Here is a 20,788-nt window from a genome sequence, read left to right on the forward strand (position 1 = left end):
TTTTCAAGAAAACGATTATACTTTGTCAAAAGTGCCATTTTGCTACATTTATCAGCTGATCCATGGTCTGCCACTGAACACTTACACGTGTGTTAGACACCCCCAACAGCTTTCAGATACTGTGAGTTTGTCACATGGACACACACTCACACACAGACACCCGCAGGGAGATAGACTTGAAAGTAAAAACGCAAGAAGGGGGAAAAGAAAAAGAAAAATTATGCACTCAAGTTTTATCTGCGTTTTGACATTCCAGCTGGTAAAGCTTTGAAAAGAACAAGCACCATTAGGAAAAGGCCTCCAATGTCCTCCGCTGGGGAGAGAGTTCAGCAGTTTCACCTCGACTCTGTGCTCCCACAATACGCACGAGAGACAAAACTACATTCAGGCTCTCGCCACTGCTCACAGTCAGTTCAGTCACTGAAATGTTTTCAGGCTTCGCTTTGCGTTAGTCTCTTTAGTCCTTTCCTCTCTCGTGAGTCAAAAGTCTGTTAGTAGGCAAGACACGGGCCTAGTTTTTATTTTTTATCTTTGTGTCCAAAGTCCGAGCACAATATATAAATATACATTTTTAGGAAAACAAGTCTCATGTTTTTGCCCAACTGAATGGCCAGGAGGGTCCTCACCGCTTCTGCTGTGCGTAGACGGGGTGCGCTAGCGTAACATTCAGAGAGTCATTGTGCTGGACCAGTGACGTGTGCTGATAGTGGAGGACCAGTTCTTTGAGCGAGTTGTACAGGTTGTAAGGTTCGGCGAAGCCAAACCCTGAGGGCGTCTTGTTGATGACACAGTGCTTCACCTCACCTTCCACACTGGAGAGGAGAGACGGAGAAGGAGAGAAACGTCAAGACAAATTCTATTAGGCCAGGTTGTACTTTTACGTTCCCAGCACTAGGGCACACCTGACTCTACGACGTGACTAATCATCAAGCCCTTGGTCACACAAGGTTCACTCTAGACATGGTTGAGCTGCAGTGTCTACACTGAAGGCTACACCAGTTCCTGTAAAGTCTACAGTCTCCGAATTTGTGTTTGCAGTGCCAACGACACTGTGCTGAACAGTGTAGAAGCAAACAGCTTGACTTCAGGTTGAGGTAAACAGAAAGGGTGTAGTGCAGCACAGTCTGATCCTTCAAGGGAACACTGTCAAGCTACAGCCGTACAAACGCTGAGGTAAATTATGTTGCATCAGTAACCAAATGCTGGTAGGATCAGTTCAGGATCAGGTAGATGCTTACATGACTATACTATAGTACGAAAGTAGAAGGAGTACAAGGTCTTTATACGTACACAACACTGCAGGCGTAGCATCCTGCCTTGCTGCTGTCTCGGACCAGGAATGTTCCGTCTCTCTTCCCCCGGAGGAGTGCCTCAGCCTGCAGCCGGTTGATGTTGCCCAGCTTCCAGGAGCGCTCGTCGTGGTGGGGGAGGTCCTCATCGTCATCCACCATAGAGTATTGACTGGAGAACATAGATGGACGGAGGGAGTTAGATACTTAAAGTTTGATATCGAATGGCAAACTATTTAACAATGGTGCGATGTGATTCCCCATTGCTTGTCCCATAACTTTGTCAACGTTAGATACCAGGATCATAAAATGTATGGAAGGTCAGTCTATAATACTCACTCTTCTGTGTTCTCGTTCTTGATTTCCAGCCACTCGTTGAGCTTCTTCTGCCTGACACCCTTCTGGGTCAACCACCTGGAACACGAGAACCATGACAAGACCGATTAGAGACTGGAAGTATTGAGACCTTTACAAGACATTCCCATCACCAGAAAAATAAAGTTAATTGATTTGAAACTAGGAGGTGATACTTACATGAGGTACTGGTCCCTGGTCTTGCGGAGCTGGATGAGGTCGGGCTTGATGCTGTTCATCCGTTTGTCGATCTCTCGGTAGTCAGCGGCCTGCTTCTTCAGATCCTCCTCCAGACGCCGCTTACTGTCCACGATCTCACTGATACGAGACTTCAGTTTCTCATAGTTGCCCATGATCCTGAGGAAAACAATAACTCAGTTATGAAGAATTAAGAAATTGATTAGATAAGAAAACAAAATGTCCAAATTGTATTTTTTTGGCAGTTTTTGGGGAGTCTAGATCAAGTCCTTACCTCTGGATCTCCTTGTCATTGCCTTCCCTCCTGAACTTCTCAATGTATTCTTTGCTGTACCGCTCTTGCGTTTGGCACTGCTCCTCGAAGATCTTGATGGTTTCGTTGAAGGCTTCGATCGCTGTCCTCTTCATTTGGATTTCCTGAGACGTCCTGGTGTACTCCTCGTAGAGGCGGTCGTACTCTCGATTTTTCTCCTGGTACTGCTGGTGGTACTCGTGGAGCTTCTTCCCCACAGCCTCGATGTTGTCCTCCTTCACCACCTGATCCTGAGGAGGGGAGGCGAAGAAATGGAGTAGAGCTGTAGATTGACACTGACTAATTTGCCAAGGCTTTTGAGCTATGACGCATTGTGTGAAAAGTAAATAAATAACGTTTATGATCATGCTGACGGTTACCTGCTGGTGTTTGGAGACGGGGAACTGCAGCTTGACGTCTAGCTTGGGGTTGTATTGGGCCAGCGACTCGTTGCGGTAGTGGTTGATGAGCTCCACCACTGAGTTGAAGGTCAGGGGGTCCGAAAAGCCGTACTTCCCATCCCGGTGGAATATCTTGATCAGCTTATTGTTACCCCCTTTTCTGTAAGTGGAGACCAATAGGGAGGGGGGACCAAATACAAATGAAATATTCAACAAACACTAGTTATAGAGGATGTGTGAAGTGAGTCTTTTTCGAGGGAAGGAAAAAGACTTACCTCAACGTGAGCGTGTAGTCGCCGTGCATCTTAGTGGAGGCATCACGGACCAAGAACGTACCGTCGGCCGTGTCCCTCAGCTTCTCGTTGACCTCCTCGCGGGAGATGTCTCCCCAGTACCATTCGCCGTCCTGCAGCGCCATGTTGTTGTTCATACCGTTGTTAGTGACAGCAGGGGCCGTGGGTTTGGGCGGCTTGGGAGGTAGGGCTGTATTGTTCGAGAGGGGAGAGAGATGGCTGCTTAGTTCATGTGATGATGAGACAGTCAATTGCCTAGTGCATTAAACAGGAGCATGCCGTTATCAGGAGTGTTGTCACTCCTGGCATAGTGTATATAATGTAATGCTAAGCCAGTATGCCAGGGGGGAGCTGAAAGGGGTTGTAGATAATATATATTACTCTATTTCTGCGAGTGGCAAATATTATTCCATTTGCTTAGTGGATGATTAAGAGAGAGCCATTTGAACCTGATCGAACGTCTGCGGCAGTTAGAACAGTGGGAGGATACTGCTTTCTCCCTCCAATCCTTTCCACTAGATTACATTGGGCTGAAATAATACCACTGCTCTCCAACATTGAGAGAGAGAGCAAGAGAGAAAGCACAAGCGAGAGAGAAAAAAAAAGAGCGAGTGAGTAAGGGAGAATGGATTACATTCAAGAAAAAAAGAGCCCCTTCACTCCCCTGTGTTGGGACCGAACCATAAATCGCAACAACGAGAAATCAACCCCATCTGTTGCCCCAATTACATCGTAAACAGATAATCTCTGCCTTTCTGCAAAACGGCCACAAAAAAAGGGAAAAAATTAATGACACTGCAAAATGTCAGACCTAAATGGAGCGCAGCTTTGAGCCTGCAGCTCAAATGCAAAAAGCTGTAAACCATTGCAGAATCATCCTGTAAATCCTATAACTCAGCCACATATCCACCAATATAACCGCCAATGAACCCACCAAGCTCCATTGACGAAAAAACCTCAGACATCACCACGTTGAACACATCCAGTCCCTTCTCTTCCAAATGGTTTCTTCTTAGCAACAGCATTCTCCCTAACGCAGATCCCCCATTCCTATTTCATGCTGCTAGCACTCAGAATCAATAAGCCCTAATCGCTGCATTGGAATGGTTAATCACACGAGTGACTCAGGCTCACTCGATATAGCTGCCACTCTTTCAGAGGAGCAGGCAGGAGGGAGCTGAGCTGAAATGGCAGAAGGCTATTTTTAAACCACTAGAGCTGCTTCACTCCCTTTGTTCCCCATCTGCCTGCTGTCCTGCTGCAGTGTACCTCAGACTTCAACGTAGCAGGAGAGACACCGAGCCATGGGCATAATATACATATTTATAACATGAGCCATATCCATGGCGATGGAATAATGTACGCAAATGTGCTGTTCCCTTTAGCTGTATTTCTCCAAAGCTGGATCTTTCCAACAGCCTACTGGTTGCAGCAGTGCCTAAATCCACGGATCCAGAAGAGGTGATCAGAGATGGCCAGAGGGTATGGCAATGCAAGCAGCAGTTTGGGCTGACAGCCAAGGTGACATTTCACCGCCACCAGAACTCACATTTGCCTTGGGATACTTCCTGCGCTGCTGCTGCTAGCCTTAGACCATCGTACCCCTGCCATACAATGTCTCAGCACGCATTGAGACAGACTTGTCATGCAACACCCAGCGCTAATGAGCTAAGTCAGTTTGCCTACCTGGAGGGTCCAGCTCTAGGTAAAATAAAGGTTCAGAACCGACGTCAAAATCGGGTCTCGGACAAGAGTCCTCCAAATCCTCCCATGTTTCAGAGACAGCCTTGTTGCACATTTGAATGATACAATCGTAATCCGTTCTGAATGGAACCCTGCTCTCTTCGTAAAACCACCTCAAAAACCCATTTTAAAAAGCCGTCTTTAAAGGCAGCTTGCCTGCTTCCTTGCTCAGTAATGTGTTACATCACTTACCACAGCCAATAGCGCGGGGGGGGACTGTCAACAACAACTCCTGCATCTTTCATTTCCTGAAAGCGATGATGTCATTTTGAAAGCTCACTGGCCTTTTCCCATTTTAAGTTGCTGCTGCTATCCCTCAACGTGCACAGTCCATGTAGTGCAAATCAGTGTCTATATAGACTAGAACACACACAGGCTAAAATAGCCCTATAATAATCTGTTTAAGTACACAGCATCCTTTCCAGATAGATCCGACTATAGCTGCTGCGAACATCTTCTCTTAGCTCTAACGCAGCTGGAGTGAAACGAATCTGCAGCCTTCTCTCTGTCTCTCCTGCTCTGTAGCTCTCAGCCCTCCCTCCCGCAGATTGCTCAATCCCTCCTCCCCGCACGTGTCGTGTACCGGTTTAGTCCAGCCCACTGTTGGCACAGAGACAAAACCAGATCTGCTGCTGCGGCACGTAGGCAGGCCAGGCTGAGCAGCTCCACTACACGTCCTAAAGCCTTTGCCCCGGTCACAGCCACCCACTTACCACCACCAGTCACCCGGAGGCTCCAAAATACACCAGTAATTCTCCGGGGGGGGGGGGGYMMWTTGGGYGGAAGAGGGGGGAATGGAGTCTTTCCAAAGGCAGCTTGGGAATGATGAAATAGGCCACTGACTGAAAGTATACCAGATAAAAGCTTATCGGAGTGATAAGGGGGACAGTTTAGCTTGGTATTACCTTTTTAAGGGCATGTGATCTCATTTAAAGAATAGCTAGCTACATGTACGCACTAAATTCAAGTAAAGAAAATCCTACAGTATTCAACTTGTGCTTCATATTCATGGGCTTATTTATTTTTGCTCGGTAGTAAATCATATTCCGATTGAGGCCTCTAAAATTGCCTCTGAAACGGTACAGTCTAAATGGAAAATGCTGCACTGTTGTCCCTAGATAAATCAGCGTGCTGTCCTGACCACACAGAAAGACAGCAGGGTGATATATGGGGCCTGTATGAACCAACAGCGTCTAAAAGTACAGCAGCGGAGAGCGCGCGAGCAATGGCTTGAGGAAAACCTGTTCTCTTGACAGCTCCAGGAGATTGGCCATAAAAAAAAAAACCTGTCAGTCTCGTTTCTGTCCCATAGCCTGCTCCACTGTTACCCAGCACATTTACTTTCCATTTTCTATCTGGCCTATTCATCTATCTAGCAAATTCATTGTCTCAAGGTTTTGCTGAAGCCCTTGCATTAGCAATAAACCCTTTAAACTTATCCAGTGTGTCAGATTTGCAACGATTCAAGATCTCAAACTTACGTTGCAAATTGTGCATGTTCTGGTATAAGGCACCAGTGGTGAGTCTTTGTTTAATTCTCCCAATAACGGTGTGTAAAATCCAAAGAGACAGAGCTCTAGATAGAAAACTCAAGTCCTTCTGAAAATGTCCATTCCGTGGCTTAAACAAGATTATTTTACTTTGGTTCTTAGAGAGGTGACGGTGCGTTCAGCGGTACTTAATGAAATCCAGGTAATCCGGTAACTCTCTGGCTTGGCTTGGAGGCAGGTGCTTGCCTGACTGCCTGGCTTGCTCCTTGATCTGACACGGGTGGTGTAACAGTGAGAGAGTGTGCCTCTCTGTACAGCTCCCCCTCCCCCTCTGCCTCCCCCCTCCCACCCTCCCTCTCTAAATGTTATGCCAGGCTGAGGAGGGCTGTGCGCGTGGGGACCGCTGGTTAAAGAGCAATTGCCTTCAAAAAGCAACGAAACCCTTTGAAAACGACCTATGTGACATCGATATGAGTCAGAAACCGTTATTCTAGTGTCAAAATTTACTTCAAGGTGTAAATAGGATAATTTTGGTCACAACAGGTATATGAAGGTTGGGCTGTGATTTGACGATTTATATTTGCCGACTAACATGGGGTGAACAGCTGCAGTGACTGCTCTATATCCAAAAGCATAGACAGTGAGACAGACCTGCCCAGTAGCCAGACTTTGTTTACATTGTTTACACATCGTGCATCTTTTAACGTGAGAAATACTGCACCCACCAAACACCTTAGTTAGATGTAAAATAGCTCAACTAAAACATCCTCCGCAAAATAGTCGAAATTAATTACAGATTTCTCGAGTTACATTAGATTCATTCAGGGGATTTTGAGGAATAGGAAATAGGCTACTTCCAAGACTGAAATGTCCTTTTTCTAATGAGCAACAGAAAAGCACACGTGCCAATCGCCGTGTTCAGTGGCTCTAATGACTGGCTGAGCTGCTGCCTTGCTGTTGACCCTGTCTGCCCACTCTGAAACCTGGCCCTAGTGCCGACCGAAGGGGGGGTGGGGGGGTGGTGGTGGGGGGGGGGGGTTCAGTCTTATGATTAACTCGCACAGGTTCAAATATTTGCTGAGCTGGGCACTTTGGGGCTGGGGGGGCGTGTGGAAGGAGCCAGCGGGGAGGGAGGGTTAGAAGGGTGAGGCAGAGGGGAGCAATGTGGGCCTAGGAAGTAGGAGCAGCCGCCGGGCTAACACTCCAATCTCCCCGACAGTGTCATTGCATCAATGATGTGTAAATAAATTCAGCAGTCAAACATTTTTTCAATATGTAATCCAAACATTTGTGAATGTGTGTGTAACAAAAGTTCAATATTTCGCTTTATTCTACTATTTCTGTCAAGTCGACACATACAATTTCATACGTGTTGGATAAATACACGTACGCGCCACACAGAATGCACTGAAACTGCAGCGCTCCATTGGAAATGAATGTACTTCTGGTGTACCAAAACACAATGACGCCGTCAGTCTGATCGTGGTGTAACAAGAGGTGCTCTGTGCAAAGGACCGAGTTTCCAGCCAACCAAATCTAAGTGGCCTTTGGCTGCTTACTTAAAATAGGCTCCCAGTAACTGGAGGAGGCACACAGACAGGCTATCATTCAGAGAAACACGTATTTGCAGACAGTATACATACCCACACTTCGTAGAAATCTCACACGTGCTCTCAAAAGATCCCCACGTACACACGTGGTGTTAAACTGAATGCCAAACTGCTCCCCTCCGAGTCCAATCTACCTGGCATGTAGCGTGTTTCACGAGTGTCGGTGCATAGTGTGTGTGTGTGTGGTGTGTGTGTGGGTTCGACACAGGAAGGGACCTGGCTGGTTCAGCGAAAGAGAAGTCAAAGCGTGCGGTGTTGAGTGTTCGTGCTCGTCCTTGCCACCAGCCCGCCCACCCTCCGCCGGCCATTTGCTCCTGCAGGTGCGAACTACAGACAGCAGCCCATGCGAGGTGGATGTTATAAATAGGCCCCGACAGATAATAAAACGTTTTAAAACAGTGACAGCCAGGCAATGGGCCCCCGGGCTGCCTAAAGGCTGTTTCAACAAGCAACTGTAAGAGCACAACCGTGCCACGCAACATTGTGCACTCCCACACCAGACTGCTAGTTTCTAGAGAACGCTAGCTTAGTCCACACCCCACCGATTATGTATATATAATAAATATATATTTATTTAATGGTTTTATTCCGTCACAACCTGAATTTATGAAATGTTAAAACTTTAGTTCTCAGTGCATATCTGGCCACGGTACAAAGTCTAACATAATTAATCGAGGGTTCTTCTGTGCACAGCACGTTTGATGGAATCTACCTAAAAACCTGATCTTTGATCTCAACAAGCCACTGATTTCCTGTTCAAAAGGGGAAGGTGGCTCTATCCTCGGCACCAGACCAAAAATGAACACAACCCCTTCTTACGCAACACAGTTTAAGATCCCATTATTGAGACACTACTATGGGTTAAAGGGACACTTTAGGATGTTGGCAATGAAGCATGTTATATGCTTCCCCAGAGTCACATGAACTTGTGGTTACCATTTTTGTGTCTCTGCATCAAGTATGAAGGATGTTAGAAGTAGATTTGCGAGCCAATGCTAACTAGCGTTAGCGCAACGACTGGAAGTCTATGGGTATCTAACTAACAGTTATGCAAATTGCAAAAACATTCAAGTGGTATCCACGAGTTCAACTGACTGGGAAGAAGATAAAGGGCTTCCCAATCCCTTTAACCCTGCAGCCTTAGTCTAAGATACAGTGCTTTCGGAAAGTATTCAGACCCCTTGACTTGTTTCACATTTTATTCAAAAACTTTATTTTATTCTAAAATTGATTCAAATGTTTTTCCCCCCTCATCAATCTATACACAATATCCTATAATGACAAAGCAAAAACAGGTTTATAGACATTTTTGCAAAAACAAAAAACAAACCTGAAACATCACATTTACATACGTATTCAGTCCCTTTACTCAGTACTTTGTTGAAGCACCTTTGGCAGCGATTACAGGCTTGACTCTTCTTGGGTATGACCCTACAAGCTTGGCACACCTGTATTTGGGGGAGTTTCTCCCATTCTGCTCTGCAGATCCTTTCAAGCTCTGTTAGATTGGATGGGGAGCATCACTGCACAGCTATTTTCAGGTCTCTCCAGAGATGTTCCATCGGGTTCAAGTCCGGGCTCTGGCTGGGCCACTCAAGGACATTCAGAGACCTGCATTGTCTTGGCTGTGTGATTAGGGTCGTAGTCCTGTTGGAAGGTGAACCTCCGCCTGAGTCTGAGGTCCTGAGCCATCTGGAGCAGGTTGTCATCAAGGATCTCTCTGTACTTTGCTCCGTTCATCTTTCCCTTGATCCTGACTAGTCTCCCAGTCCCTGCCTCTGAAAAACATCCCCACAGCATGATGCTGCCACCACCATGCTACACCGTAGGGATGGTTCTAGGTTTCCTCCAGAAGTGACGATTGGCATTCAGGCCAAAATAGTTCAATCTTGGTTTCATCAGAGAATCTTGCTTCTCATTGTCTGAGAGTCCTTTTGGTTCCTTTTGGCAAACGCCAAGCAGGCTGTCATGTGCCTTTTACAGAGGAGTGGCTTCCGTCTGGCCACTCTACCATAAAGGCCTGATTGGTGGAGTGCTGCAGAGATGGTTGTACTTCTGGAAGGTTCTCCCATCTCCAAAGAGGAACTCTAAAGCTCTGTCAGAGTGACTATTGGGTTCTTGGTCACCTCCCTGACCAAGGCCCTTCTCCCCCGATTGCTCAGTTTGACCGGGCGGCCAGCTCTAGGAAGAGACTTGGTGGTTCCTAAATTCTTCCATTTAAGAATGGAGGAGGCCACTGTGTTCTCTGGGATCTTGGTACCCTTCCCCAGATCTTTGCCTCGACACAATCCTGTCTCGGAACTCTACAGACAATTCATTCGACCTCGTGGCGTGGTTTTTTCTCTGACATGCACTGTCAACATTGGGATCTTATATAGACAGGTGTGTGCCCTTCCAAATCATGTCCAATCAAATGAATTTACCACAAGTGGACTCCAATCAAGTTGTTGAGACATCAAGGACGATCAATGGAAACAGGATGCACCAAAGGGTATGAATACTTATGTAAATAAGGTATCTGTGTTTATATTTAATACATGCGCAAAAATGTCCAAAATCTACTTTTTGCTTTGTCATTATGGGGTATTGATAAGGATTTGAAATTATTTAAATCAATTTTAGAACAAGACTGTAAAGTAACAAAATGTGGAAAAAGTCAAGGGGTCTGCATACCTTCGGAATACACTGTATATTTAGCAATTTGCATAACTGTTAGTTAGATACCATAGACTTCCAGTCATTGAGCTAATGGGAGTTAGCATTGGCTCGCGAAACTGCCTCTAACATACTGGACAGTCTCCACAAGCTCATCTGACTCCGGGGGAAGTAGATAAAGAGGCTCATTACCAAAATCTCAGGAGAATGCTTTGCAGGTTCCAACGCTAAGTATACACGAAGCAAACCAAATGCTAGGCTAGAACCAATGGAAAATAATGTGTTTAATAAAAGCTTTTAATATTAATATTTTAATATTGCTTTGTAGTCATTTGCCGTGGTATATCAAAAACAGCGTAGTGATATTTAAAATAGAAAAATGTTATAAAAATTGAAGTAGCGATTTTTGTTCCACAATAGCGACCTGTTTGTGCACAGTGCAGTGTGATTATGCAGTCTTAACTTTCTATAACACAGTACAGCACATGAACGTAAATCGCTTTCACAGAGGCAGGGATGGGCATTAGTTTCGCTTTAAATATAGAACTGAGATACAGAGACAGTCACTCTATAGCTCTGCATACACCCCCAACCAGAAGAGCATTCTACATGCTGAATAATAGAAGAGGAATGTGTGTTTTCTTACCTGGAGCAGCCTGGGCTTCTGTCCATTCGCTGGTCACAAGGGTCTCGATGATCTTGATGTGAGCATCTGGGCTGGACTCACAGCTGATGATGTGAACAAGTAGAAGAAGAGAAGAAAAAAGGACGAAATGAAAGTCAAATTGAGTCTGTGATTTTCCAGCCAGCTGACTGGCCCTGCTGCTCTGGTTAATCTGTGCTTGGTCTCTCTCTCTCCCTCTTTCTCTCGGTCTCTAACTGACGGGACTTCAAGCCTGGCTCCTATAATTGCTACATCACAGCTAGCAAATAGAAAAGCTTCCCAACCTAATCCTTTCACAGCCAGTCTGCGAGCGTGCGTGCACCAGTCAGTCAGTCAGTCAGTCAGCGAGCGTGCGCCAGTCAGTCAGTCAGTCAGTCAGTCAGTCAGTCAGTCAGTCAGCGAGCGTGCGCCAGTCAGTCAGCCAGCCTGCGCCAGCGCGTCGTCCAGACAGCGTCAGCCAGACAGCGTCAGCCAGACAGCGTCAGCGCGTCAGCCAGACAGCGTCAGCGCGTCAGCCAGACAGCGTCAGTCAGATCTGTCTGTGTGCCTGTCTGTCTCTTCCACCCACCTGGCAGCCTGCTGTCTGAAGAGCATCGAGGCTGAAGATCTCACCGAGCGTGCGGGAGCTGAGTAGGTTCTTGGGTGCATTGTGACACACCCGGGACCAGTGGCGCAACAGGCAGTGGGAAGGTGAGCCAGTACTGGGCCGGAAGGCTGGGTGCGCTGGCGATGTGACGCAGCTGCTGGGCACACTCCTCAGGGCTCTGCACCTCTGTGGACCAACACACAAACACACACACAACACACACACACACACACACACACAACACACACACACACACACACACACCACAACAGGTGTCAGAGAAGAAGGAATGTCACACTGACAAACCCTTCCAAAAGGTCCCCAGTTGTAGCTACAGAGGTGTGAGGTGAGCCGGCTTCCCTTCGACCAATGGGCTGGCGGGGGGGTGGGGGGGGAAGAGCTCTGTGTGCAGTAGTCGGGTTTGAAAACCACATTGAGATTGTGTGTGCTCGACAATGAGTGAGGAGTGCAAGGTACACTTGCAGATGATTGGCTAGCACTGAAATGTGGGAGATAAACCCTCAGGCTTATTTTAGTTGCTATTAACCACAGATATCCTGTTTCTGGCCGTGTGACAGAACGATAATCCAGCGAGCACTGAAGAACAGAACAAAGGGAGGGAGGGAGAAGGAGAGAACCCACGACAGATGTAGAGATACAGAGAAGGGAGGGACAGAGGTTCAGAAGTCGAGAGACAGAAGGCGAGKGAGAGAGAAACAGACAGACAACCCAAGACAGAGAGAGCGAACCTAAGAAATGGGGGAAGGGAAAAAGAGAGCGATAGAGAAAGGGATAGTGTGTCCTCTCTCTGTGTAAGGGCCAACGGGTGGATATTGACACTAGTTCTAAGTCCTCTGGGTTCCCTCTCCAATCTCAAAGTACAGAGTGTTCCATCGTCCGGCCAATGGAAGATTAGGTTAGGGCTGCTGTGTACCTTTAGGTTGGGGCACGGCCCACTGAAAGCCTATATTCAAATATTCGGCATGATTGCTGAGAGCTAAAACAAATTTCAACCTCTAACCAACATGTTGATTTTGACTCGACACACTTTCGAGTAAAACAGCAAGGAAACACTGGGTGCTATAGAATAATGGTTGTAATCATGTGGTGTATTCTGACGAGAGTGAATGGCAGTGTTTATAGTGTGTGTGTGTGTGTGTACCTTGGGCGGTGTGGACCAGCTGAGTGTAAATGGCTGGTAGGATGACAGGCTGGGGAAGGTCCTGCAGGTACCGACTCAGACCATCACACAACATCTGCAGGTCCATCTGGTCCAGGTCTGCTGAGGGAGGATCTGAACACAACACACACATTAGCTCAAGGTCTAACTGCTATATATATATATAAAAACACACTTTTTTTTAAATAAAAAGAGACGTTGAATTTGGGTGGAAATAAGTGAACAAGATGAATTCCGCTCACCAGTGTCAAAGCACTGTCTGACATCTAGTCCACCACCGGCTGTGAAGGTCCTGTACAGAGTTGGATTGTCCAGACCTACGCCAAATCAAGGAGCACATGATAAGCCACTAGCTAAAATCCAATTACTTTGATTCCTGGAAAGCGCATAGCTGACATGCAATTACTTTGATTCCTAGAAAGTCCATAAAAATCACTATGAAAACTATTCAGATTTAAGTAGAAAAACACATTAAAGGATATATATATATATATCTTTTAAAATGTTTTATTTAACCTTAATTTAACTACGCACGTCAGTAAAGAACAAATTCTTATTTACAATGACAGCCTAGGAACAGTGGGTTAACTGTCTTGTTCAGGGGCAGAAAGACAGATTTTTACCTTGTCAGCTCTGGGATTCGTTCTAGCAACCTATCGGTTACTAGGCAAACGCTCGAACCACTAGGCTACCTGCCTCTAACCACTAGGCTACCTGCCTCTAACCACTAGGCTACCTGCCTCTAACCACTAGGCTACCTGCCTCTAACCACTAGGCTACCTGCCTCTAACCACTAGGCTACCTGCCTCTAACCACTAGGCTACCTGCCTCTAACCACTAGGCTACCTGCCGCCCCAACAAATTGAAATCATATTGTTGATAAACAAGCAGTGAATCTTCTAGAATGCAAATATAGGCCATTTTCTGTATTAGTCCGGTGTGTACTGGCCGGCTCAGCTCACCTTTCTTCTCAATGGCCTCCAGCAGCCTGGCCAGCATGGGGGGAGCCGTCTCCGGGAGGGAAAACTGCTCCGTCAGGTCCAGTAGGGCTGAGCCTGGAAGACAAGAGAAGAAGAGAGGAATAGTGGTTCAGTATTTTAGTTTCTGTCATTTTCACTTAAAAAGGTCCTCTTCAGGATTCAATAGGTAACAACATGGTGAAGGCTAAGAGAAAGACAGACTGGGAGGTTATGAGTTGGAGGTTGGTTGGGGTCAATTTCATTTAAAACGTATCAGGAAGTGAATTGAAATTCAGTCTTTTTTTTATTTTTAAAATCGCCCAACCCTTGTTTAACCAAGCCCTTGTTGGTTATATGCAAGAGTCAATCTCTCCCACCCTCTAACAAGACACAAAGGGGTCCATTTTGGGCCTCCACACTTCAGTTCCACCACCAAGATGGCCTCCATCCCCACCCCTTGCCCTCAGGCAAGCTATTAATATAATAATCCCACTATGCCATGCGTTCACATGGTGGGCAGAGAGCGGCTGTGCCTTTCAAATGGGCAGGAAGGGCGATTTGGGACTGGAGCGCAACTTCAAAAAGGTATAGAGAAGACACCAGACCAAAGGAGTGGTGGAGAGACCAAACGGCAACCGTGCACAACCGACCGATTCAGGTTAGAGAGGTGCTGAGCAGTAGATACCATTAAGGTTACGCTGGGTTGGACCAAGCAAACACCCAGTGATATACATGAGGCAAGCCAGGTCTGAGGAAAGCCAGGTCTGAGCCAAGCCAGGTCTAGCCAGGTTTTTTTCTCTTCTTCTCATTAAATCTTAGCATTCAGGTGTGGTGGACATGAAAGGCTCCGGGGGCTGGCACAGATTTTATTTGGATTTGCAAAAAAGGTTATTTTTAAAAAGGGCACTTTTCTGAAAGGGCCAACTGTTCGAAGCTTTGAGTCTGCAGTTTCAAATGCAGACAACCATGAATGGAGACCCTTTTACATTTTCTTTTCCCCCTCTCTCTCTCTACCCTGAAATTGTTTAACTTTTTTGTAAACGGGCATGAAAGTGGGCATCTAGCATTGCCATCTACGGATACACGCCGGTCATTAGCCTGGAAACGTTCGCTCCCCCAGGAGGCTGCTTGCTAGGCTAAATAATTATCTGCCATATGTATTGCCATGTCCTCGTTTCACACCGGACACTGTGGAAAAACTCTGTCCGGTTGCGTGTGAACCGACTGGATCAGAAGAGAGAGAGACCTTTAACCACCAAACATGCTCTCCCGTGTAGGCTAGAGACAACTGTCATCTGGAAGACATTACTGTGTGGAACGCGCCACACGGACCAAAAAGAGGAGCGGTTTTCTCAGAAGCAGTGAACTTTGAGCTAATGGAACACCAGCGTTTCCCCAAATAGAGAGCTAGACATCCAGTGCCACCTCTGCACAGCTTGGAAGTGTAACCTTCCTACCCAGAGCGACATCCTACACTGCTGTCCCCCCTTTACTGCCAAAGCCCTACCAGCCTTGGCCTCCCGCTTCTGGGAAACTCACTTCACAATATGGGGCTAAATTTACACCTGGCCCCATCGCTACAAAAAGTCAATATGCAGGATAAAAAGCACAGCAACGCCAAGACACAATCATGTCCTAGTTCTACATGTATAGCAACATTAAAGCAGTCCTACATTACAGATAAGACTTGATTTACCTTTGTGATAACTACAATAAGATACATTGGGGTTCTTAACAAAAGGAGCAAAGTGAACTACCTAAAGTGAAATGCTAACTCTATGTTTATCTTTACATAGACACACACACTGATTTTAGCACAAATACCATACTTAACTTCTTGTGGATAGGGGGCAGCATTTTCACGTTTGGATGAAAAGCGTGCCCAGAGTAAACTGCCTCCTACTCAGTCCCAGATGCTAATATATGCATATTATTATTAGTATTGGATAGAAAACACTCTGAAGTTTCTAAAACTGTTTGAATCATGTCTGTGACTATAACATAACTTATTTGGCAGGCAAAACCCCGAGGACAAACCATTCAGATTTTTCAATGGGTTTCATTGGGAATCCAGATTTCTAAGGGACCTTCCTGCAGTTCCTATCGCTTCCACTGGATGTCAACAGTCTTTAGAAATTGGTTGAGGTTTTTCCTTTGAGAAATGAAGAAGTAGCCATGTTCAGAATGAGGCTCCAGTGAAGTGTACTGTTTGTTATAGGTACGTGACCAGAAAGCATGCTACACATTGTTTTCCTCCGGTATTGAACACAGATCATCCCGTCTTCAATTGTATCAATTATTTACGTAAAAAAATACCTAAAGTTGTATTACAAAAGTAGTTTGAAAAGTTTGGACAAAGCTTACAGGTAACTTTTGAGATATTTTGTAGTCACGTTGTGCAAGTTGGAATCTGTGTTTTTCTGGATCAAACGCACCAAATAAATGGACATTTTGGATATATATATCGACGGAATTAATCGAACAAAAGGACCATTTGTGATGTTTATGCGACATATTGGAGTGCCAACAGAAGAAGCTCGTCAAAGGTAAGGCATGAATTATATCTCTATTTCTGCGTTTTGTGTCGTGCCGGGAGGGTTGAAATATGATGGTCTGTGTTTGTTTGCTTGGGTGCTATCCCCAGATAATAGCATTGTTTGCTTTCGCCGTAAAGCATTTTTGAAATCTGACACGTTGGCTGGATTCACAACAAGTGTAGCTTTAATTTGGTATATTGAATGTGTGATTTCATGAAAGTTAAATTTTATAGTAATTTATTTGAATTTGGCGCTCTGCATTTTCACTGGATGTTGGCCAGGTGAGACGCTAGCGTCGCACATATGCCAGAGAGGTTAAGGCCCCCCCCCCCACCACCAATCGGTTGCGAGACATTCTGTCAAACGCAGCACTAGTGTCTGGGTCGTGTTTATTTACTTTATCCATAGCTGCCCTGTGAAGGGCAGGGGAGATAGAGTTGCCTCTCGGAACCATCTGGGCAACCTGATAGTTCCAACGCCGACGGGCCGGTGTCGAGTGACAGACCAAAATGGCCAAATAAATTGGGCTGATTAGTTGGTGATTAGAACAGATCAAATGGAGACCCACAGAGAGAGAACGACACACACACAGACAGAGAGAGAACGACACACAAAAAGACAGAGAGAGAACGACACACACACAGACAGAGAGAGAACGACACACACGCAGAGCGAGAGAGAGAACGACACACACGCAGAGCGAGAAGAGAGAGAGAGAGAGAGAGAACACACAGAGCGAGAGAGAGAGAGAGAGAGAGAGAGAAGAGAGACACACAGAGCGAGAGAGAGAAGAGAGAGAGAAGAACACACACAGAGCGAGAGACACGCAAGAGAGAGAAGCGGAGAGACAGCACAGAGCGAGAGAGAGCGAGGAGACACCGCACAGAGCGAGAGAGAGAGAGAGCGAGAGACACGCACAGAGCGAGAGAGAGACACGCAGAGAGCGAGAGAGAACACACAGAGAGCGAGAAAAGACACGCACAGAGAAGGCGGGGCGAGAAGACACACACACACACAGAGAGCGAAGAACACACACACACAACAGAGACGCGAGAGAGACACACACACACAAGAGAGCGCAGAGAGACACACCACAGCACACACACGAGATACGAGATGAGAGCACACACACACACACAGAGCCGAGAGAGACACACAACACACCAGAGAGCGAGAGAGACACACACACCACAACAAGAGCAGAGAGAGACACACACCACACAGAGAAGCGAGAGAGACACACACACACAGAGAGCGAGAAGAGAGAGAGAGACACACACACACAGAGCGAGAGAGAGAGACACACACACCACAGAGCGCGAGCAAAGGAGAGAAGAGAGAGAGACACACGACACACACAGAGCGAGAGAGAGAGAGAGAGACACACACACACACAGACAGAGCGAGAGAGAGAGACACACACACACACACAGAGCGAAGACGAGAGAGAGAGAAGACACACCACAGGAGCGAGAGGAGAGGAGAGGAGAGAGAGACACACACCAGAGCGAGAGGAGAAAGAGAGAGGAGAGAGAGCACACGACCACACACACGAGCGGAGAGAGAGAGAGAGACACACACACACAGCGACCAGGGACGAGAGAGGACACGACACACAGAGCGGAGGGAGAGAGAGAGACACAGCGCAGCAGAGGCGGAGAGAGAGAGAGAGCGAGCACACTACACAGAGCGGAGGAAGAGAGAGAGACACACAGCCAAAGAGCAAGAGAGCGAGACGACCAGAGAGGAGACACACACAAGGAGCGAGGGCGGGAGGGAGAGGGAGAGACGAGCACGAGGGCGAGCACAGCACAGGAGCGGGAGCGGAGGAGAGAGAGGAGCGAGCGAGGACACACACAGGAGCGGAGGGAGAGGAGGGGAGAACTGAGAGCGAGAGAGAGGCGAGCGCAGACACAGAAGCGCGAGGAGGAGAGGGAGAGCGGAGGGAGAGCGGAGCGAGGAGCGGAGGAGAGCCGAGAAGCCACGAGAGGCGAGAGAGAGCGAGGACGAGCGAGAGCGGCCGAGGGAGGAGAGACACACACACAGTGAGCGAGAGACACAAACAGAGCGAGAGCGAGAGAGAGAGAGAGAGAGAGCGAGAGAGAGAGAGAGCGAGAGAGAGCGAGACAGACACACAAACACAGAGTGAGAGAGAGACACACAAACACAGAGCGAGAGAGAGACACACAAACACAGAGCGAGAGAGAGACAGAGGGGGTGAGAACAAAAGAGAGAGAAAATATTTGCCCCCTTCTCTGGCCCCTTTGCTCTGCGGAAAGCTAACAGGGCATGCAAACATACAGGTAGGGTAAGTCCTTCTGCAGCTTTCACTGCTGTCTCTCCCACAGTTCCCAAAATGTTTTAAATGTTCTCTGCCCGCATTATTACAATGTTTGTGCACATAGCAGAAACCTTCACCCAGGCTTGAGACAATTACTCAAAGGGACCAGGGAAGTGCAAGTTTATGCAAAGACACACCGCAATAAAATGTTAATGTTTAAGAGTAGCAGCCTACAGCGGAATAGGTTATTCACGAAAGAACAAACTGTTTCCTCCTCTAATTCAGAAACACTTCAAATTCACCCCGGTCTTGCTTTCACTGCAGCGGAGGACTGTTCATCAGACAAACTGTTCTAACTTTCTCCCAATCTGAAAAGCTGGCTGCCCTGGCAACTTGAGAAGAGCAAGAGAGTGCTCGACAGAAAGCGAGAGAAAGGGGGGGACCCTTGAACGAGTCTCCACAAGCCTGCGCCTTTGGCAGGCCTCAACCTCCCAGGCCTCAGTCAGTCAGTCAACCACAGGTTGAGGCAGTCAACGCAGCTGCCATTGGTGTTGTGATACCCTGCAGGTTTAGGCTAGAGGGGAACAATCTCTCACCAGTTGAAAGGGTAGGTTTGAACTGCCGACATGACTGTGGCCAGACGACGGACTACATCCGGAAGAATAGTATCAGAAAGCTATTGGGTGAAATAGGCAGGTCAGTGTGGCTTATTAGTATACCATGCAGTGGTACACGAAAAACAGGCTATAGAACATGGAGTAGCCTTGAGCTTGGAAAAGTGAGACTATGTCCCCCTCTGCAGAGAGAAAAGAGCAACACATGCACTCAATGAGAGCCAATGAAAAGCCTGTTGCTACACTGGAGGCAAGAATCGAAAGGGGAAAAAAACGGAAAGAACAATCATTTGGCGCTTTGTGCAAAATAGTTGGTTCAACTGAAGGTTTATAATAAACAAGCAACAATGTACATCTTCACGACTCATTAGCTTCTGCCATGAAATGATCTGACAGATAATGACAAGAAACATTAACATCGCGGCCTATATTAAGAAACATTTTCTGTTTTAGGGACAACATCAATTAATTAAAATCAAAAACATTCCCATTATAATCTAACAAAATAACCAACCTTTGCTTAGCCAGTATGACAAACGTACCAGGGTAATTTAACAATGGGCAAAGCGGGAGGTGTCTGCAAGTCCACTTTAAAAACAGATACAGCTAGCAGGAGTGACATATTAGATTTAGTGGGAGCCACAGTATTAAATATGGGCTGTGGCATCAGCAGCAATAAGTCCCCTTTGGAACAATATATTACTCCACGAGCTCTCAACATGAGGCTGGCTTTCACGACACCCATGCATTTTATTGACATTTGGCTATTCCGCCAAATCTCTCCCTCGGTCCTTCCCTCTCTCCACATCTAGTCTTTCTCCTTCATTCCTTCTTTCGCTACCTCTCCCTCACAGCACCCACCTCCTCTCTCTCTCTACACCCCCCCCTCTCCGTCTCTCTAACCTGTGGCTAATCCTGCTGGCAGACATGCTACGCCTCCAGGAAGAACATTTGCCAATTCAGACTCCAGTCTCGGGAGGCGATCAAGTAATGAAAAGCACATGTGAGCCCTCTCACGCACACAGGGCCCATAAAAACAGGCGTTTTACTGGAATGGAGCAGGGCCAAGCGCAGTATGGTGAAGCATTAAAAAGAGAAATTCAATTACAATGTGGATAGATTTTATTGTTGCCCTAAAATTAAGTTCTATACATGTTTTTGTTGTTCCGTTGAACAGCGCGTGATTTTAGAGAGGTTGTGTTTGCTGTTGACTGTGATCAGCTCTCATTTGGACGGCTCGATATCCCCCTTCGCTTGACGGGTTGAAATGCCGAATAAACACACCCCATTGGTCTGACTTCTTACACATTCTAAGTCGTTTCTACCTTCACTGCCTGTCATTCTACTTGTCTGCAATAGGAGGAACACAAAACAACATATGCTACATTTAGCATCTAAACAAAATAATCAGAACAAAACTAAAAAACAGGGGAATCAAATGTGTAAAGTAGTCAACCAGAACGCTAACGGCACAGAAGACCCAGTGTGTGTGTGTGTGTGTGTGTGTGTGTGTGTGTGTGTGTGTGTGTGTGTGTACACGCGAGAGAAACAGCCGCCATTCGGTACCCATTCACCGCGTATCCATTTATTGTTCTGCCTGCATTGTGCCCAAGTTACTGCAATCAGCACTTAGTACAATTCC

The 20,788-nt window shown here is 46.7% G+C and overlaps 1 pseudogene; it reads right to left on the minus strand.

Annotated features, from left to right (window-relative positions):
• Positions 1–515: 515 nt before the first annotated feature.
• The window catches only part of LOC111963934 (phosphatidylinositol 3-kinase regulatory subunit alpha-like), a 33,989-nt pseudogene continuing 13,716 nt past the window's right edge, over positions 516–20,788 (minus strand).

This window comes from Salvelinus sp. IW2-2015, linkage group LG5 (assembly GCF_002910315.2).
Source record: "Salvelinus sp. IW2-2015 linkage group LG5, ASM291031v2, whole genome shotgun sequence".
NCBI lineage: Eukaryota > Metazoa > Chordata > Actinopteri > Salmoniformes > Salmonidae > Salvelinus > Salvelinus sp. IW2-2015.